The sequence below is a fragment of the Sinocyclocheilus rhinocerous genome, unplaced genomic scaffold, assembly GCF_001515625.1.
Source record: "Sinocyclocheilus rhinocerous isolate Xijiao unplaced genomic scaffold, SAMN03320098_v1.1 scaffold304, whole genome shotgun sequence".
Taxonomy (NCBI): Eukaryota; Metazoa; Chordata; class Actinopteri; order Cypriniformes; family Cyprinidae; genus Sinocyclocheilus; species Sinocyclocheilus rhinocerous.
In genome coordinates, this window is record NW_015659941.1 from 964,482 (window position 1) to 969,757 (window position 5,276).

At 34.0% G+C, this 5,276-nt stretch overlaps 1 pseudogene; it reads right to left on the minus strand.

Annotated features, from left to right (window-relative positions):
* Positions 1-2,684: 2,684 nt before the first annotated feature.
* The window catches only part of LOC107724578 (collagen alpha-6(VI) chain-like), a 50,542-nt pseudogene continuing 47,950 nt past the window's right edge, over positions 2,685-5,276 (minus strand).

A 5,276-nucleotide genomic window follows, 5' to 3' on the forward strand; every position in this document is an offset into this window, starting at 1 on the left:
TGCTCTCAATTAGAGCGACTGGATTTAATATAAACAGATTAATTTACATTAAATATGTCAACAAACCAGAATACACTAATTTGTATAACCAAGCAACATTTAACTAAATATTTGTACAATTAAAAAAAAAAAAGCACTTAAAATGCCATTCAGGGGCTCAACCCAATTTTTTATGCTTTTATTTTTTTTCTAATCTTAACTAATGAGACTAAGGAGAGCATGTTTGCTTATTACTGTATCTCAGTGGGTGATAATGTGACATAAAAATCTACAATGTTGGGTTTTTCATACTGCCTTGCTACTACTAAAAAGTACCTTGTTTTTGGATAAGCTATTAAAGCCAGCTGAGCTACACAAAAAATATTTAGGTTTAAATGTAAGATTCATGTTTTTGAATTGCATAGAAAATTTCTGTCCATTTGGATTACATAGTTTTAACATCAACAAAATAATAAACTTGCATATTTGTCAGTCATACATAAATGAAACAGGTCAGTTTTCTGTAATAGTACTAAAAGACTGACTGCATTTTAAATACACAATAACCAGATTATGTATCATCAATAAATCCAATATAAGTCATGCATTTTGCAACTACTATAACTGCCTGTTCCACAGCTAGCCATATTTTAATGCTTATATATTTTTTACTAATTATATTTTCACAATGAACTAATTTATGCTGATTCTAAGCAAATTGAATACATATGTTTTGAAAATGAGTATTTGAATAAAAAATAGATGCAAATAGTTAATAATAAATGATTATTTTGAGTGCAGAAATTGTACCTGTTTCATTTATGTATGACTGACAAATATGCATCACATTAAGTTTTTAAGTTTGTTTATGTTAAAACTGTGTAATCCAAATAGATGGCAATTATATGCAATTCAAAAACATAAATATGAAATTCGGGCCTGAAAAAAAAAAAAACATTTGACAAAAAGCATCTATAACTCCCCAGTACTGTTAGATATTACAATACTATTATACTTAAGAGTGGCTGAGTATATTTCATTATTTAGTATATAGTGTTCTTTCTTTAACAAATGGAATTGTAGTAGAACTGAGTAATTTAAACATTCTAATAGTGCTTCTGTTAGTTCTACATGTTCTCATTATGATGTCAAGCCTGGTTTCAATTATTTTAAATGGTGTGAGAGAATTTTGTGGTTGTCTATAAGACAAGATGAATGATATAGGACATATTCAGTATTCACTGGACTGCTGATCAGAGAACTTCTCTTCAGTGCTAATATCATGTTTCTTTAAAGGACATTCCCCTGTGCTTTCTCAATATCACCTCTGAGGAAGACTATCCTCCTCTCTAAACAAGGGCTGAACATGCTTCACATCAGCAATAATAACCACGGGGGATTCTGACCGGCCTCCAGGATTGCACATGTTCTCAATTTTACTGTGTGCTTTTACCACACTATCCTGTACGCATTAACTGTCATTAAATCTGATGAATGGAATTGAAAAATCTTTTGTGCTGTTACTGCCACACTTTCCTAACGCTGAATACAGAATTCCAAAACTAATAACAGTTTATTAAACAAATCAATATTCCCATCCTAAACTCACACTAATGGGTTAATCAACCTTTAAATGTTTTGCTTATAGCTGTCTCTGCATATTGAAGGAATAGTTCACTCAAAGATGAACATTTGTGGAAAATTTACTGACCCTCAGGCCATCAGATGCAGATGAGTTTGTTTTTTCATGGGAACAGATTTGGAGAAATTTAGCATTGCATTACTTGCTCACCAATGGGTCCTCTGCAGTGAATGGGTGCCGTCAGAATGAGAGTCCAAACAGCTGATAAAAACATCACAATAATCTACAAGTAATCCACACCACTCCAATCCATCAGTTAACATCTTGTGAAGCAAGTAGTTTTAAGAAACAAATCCATCAAGATGTTTTTAACTTCAAACTGCACATTTCTCTCCTGATTCAGAATAAGTATTAAGTATTATGGATAGAAGACTCGTTAAAAATGACTTGATGGATTTGTCAGCTGTTTGGACTCTCATTCTGACAGCACCATTTCAATGCAGAGGATCCATTGGTGAGCAAGTGATTTAGTGCTACATTTCTCCAATGGACTTCAAGGGACTGAGGGCGAGTACATTTCAAGCACATTTTTACTTTTTGGGTGAACTATTCCTTTAAACTGAGGAAGAGAGAATGCATTTTGAACATTGAAAAAGCACACTTTATGAGACAGCGCCCTCTTCTGGCATTCATCCTAACCCTAAAAAATACACGCAACAGCAGATCAAACTATCAAATGTGTCAAAATTTTGTCAGAATACCTAACCTACAGTATAATGTTGTTGTTTTTTTCTCAATCACTAAATGTTTAGTGGCTGACATCCCCTAAAAATGTTAACGGTTTAGACTGTTTTTTGATTTTACTATATATCCAGGGGCTTTCCAGAAACACTTATTAGAAAAAAAGTGAGGCTCCTTAAATAAAAATGTGTACAACACATTCTTATTTTCATAGTGTCTTAACAGTCGTCTTGATGACAATGTGCATTAAAAAAAACAAAAAGAAACATGGACAATTCACTTAAGGAATTCAGTGAAAATGAGGTTTTATAAAGGTGATTAAAACAAACATCTACACTTTACATTAAAGGTGAAGAATGTTTTTCTGCACTACTAATGGCACCAAACAGAAGTGTAATCCGTGCGTTTAAGATGTCAAAAACATTGTCTCAGCCAATGGCGTGAGTTTCAGATGGGCCTAATCGTTTAATAAAGCAATGGCTGAAATTATTAAAACTGAACCATTATTTTTGCAGTTCTTTCTGGTGATGCTAATGATGCATCATTATAAACTTCATCTTTAAACAAATTCTGCTCTTGTAATCAAATCTTTCCTACACTCAAATTTAGATAAATATACATTTACATTTAGCTAAAACCGCTTCTAGGTCTGCCCTTTGACAGTCGTGATGAGAATATGATCATGAAAGCAGAAGCTGCCAAAAGTACATAAATGGATTCTGAATTCTTTGTAAATTCAATAGATATCACAGTTTAGATGTTTGGAGATACTTTTCTGGCCCTGAGACAGCGAATCTCACAGTCCTTCTGAGTGTTGAATCTGTTGCTGTTCCCGTCACAGCCTCCGTACCAGAACCGGACACATTGGCCACTGCTGACGTCGTAGTACCATTTCACTGAAAAGTTTGAGCAAGTTCCTGCGTCGAGTTTGAGCTGGCAAATGTCTATGAGCAGAAGGAAAATAAAGAAATAAAGGTTTTAAGTTACACAGAGTGATGATCAGGCTGATCAGTTTGAGGCAATTTTAAAAAGTCACACTTTTAATACTTGCATATTTTACCATGCATATTGAGTTCAGCTATAATTTTATACTTGATTTGCAAGATGGTTTTAGTGAATGAGGGATTGCTCCTCATATGTTTACTTATTTGTAAAAAAAAAAAAAAAGAACTTTTTTAAATTCTAAAAATGCTAAATATTTTATGGTTTGGTTTAGGTTATAGAAAATATAATTATCTTTATTTAAAAACGGTGGTAGTCTATGGCATATCCATCAAGTAAATGTATCTTTTACCCTTGGAAATGGAATCATCCTGTGGAAGATTTTCAGATTCTGTGGGAGAAATTTGAACAAATCTTAAAACTCTGTATAGGTAAATGGCCTACATAAAACAACCCATCCATTAAATCCATTAAAAATACATGAATTTAGTCAATTAGTATAAATGGCTAAATTCCTGTATATAAAAGAGGAAATAATGCATAATGTATAATTGTATTCATTAAATATTAATATATTCAAAATAATAATAATAATAACTTAACCCTCATGTTATGTTCTGGTCATTTTGGCCTGGAGAGGTTTTTCTTTTCCCCAAAAAGGCTAGTTAATATTCTCGCATTGCACTAAAACCTATTGACTTCACTCACACATGGGTATAACAACAACCCTGTGGATAATTATTATACAGTACGTTTTATAAATTTTTTCCCTACTTCGTTACACTTGCGGTGTTCCTGGCCAAAAATTGCCAGTCTACTAAAAAATTGCTTGTTAACCTCTTATTATGCTATATTATTACCAAATATTGGATTTACTCTTTCTATCAATGTTTTTTCTTTTAGTTAGCACAGATTATGTTTCTTTTTAAAGCTGACTGATTGTATGCCTCATTGATCTAAGATTATCCACAAATAATGCATTTTTTCACTCAAAAACTGAGATGCATAAACTCAGATCAATGGGGCATATTATAAAACCAGTGCTAATTCAAAGAAAACAAGTTGACTAAAAAAACGAATCGAAGATTTGCTGATAATATAGCATTCACGAGCAAGGACCACACCACAACCAAATATGTAAATGAATAGTTGGTTACACTTTATTTCGATAGTCCACTTTAGACATTCTATTAACTATAAGTAACTTTGTAACTACATGTCAACTACATGGCAACTAATTCTCATTAATTTGCAACTACATGTCTACTAACTCTCAGAGTAGACTGTTAGGGTAGGTTTAGGGTTAGTAGAATAAGTTGACAAAGAAAGTGTTAGAAGATAGTCTTAAGTGTTAAGCAGACAGTCTACTAATACTCGACTAACTGCTAGTTGACATGTAGTTGCAAAGTTACTTACTGTTAATAGAATGTCTAAAGTGGACTATCGAAATAAAGTGTTACCGAATAGTTTATTGTTCAGAATGTTAGGGATGAGTTGGAAGAGGATGAAAAGGTAAAGGGGATAGGATGATGGTCAGGTTGATCTGGGCGTCTGGAATTGATGGCCCGGAGAGACTCGGGATGGGGGTATCATCTCGTTTGTATATTGAGGCCAGACGATTAGGACTCCCTAAGTTTGGAAGAGCTGAGGTAAGCTTGGGCTTGACGGAGATCTTGATATTTTTGCGGATGTAGGCGTAGTATGCTCGAGATGACCAGCGGCCAAGGGTTCTAATAGTCTCATCGGAGACTCCACATCTGGTTGCTGATGTTGCTGAATCTTGTGGCCAGTTTCCGGTTTCTGTAAGGAAGAGCGGATCTTTAGGAAGTGCTTGCCCAGACATATTCGGAAATAGATTCGAAAGAACTCAGAAGGAGTATGGACAGAAGATGTAGATAGGAAACGATGTTCCTAATTGGTCAGTTTGCTTCTTCGAAGGGTGATGATGAGAGTAACTGAGGAGTGGAAAGTAATCTCCAAAATACAGGAGTGGATAGAAGGATTGAATGTAGAGGAGTCAGAGCGAGTTCTG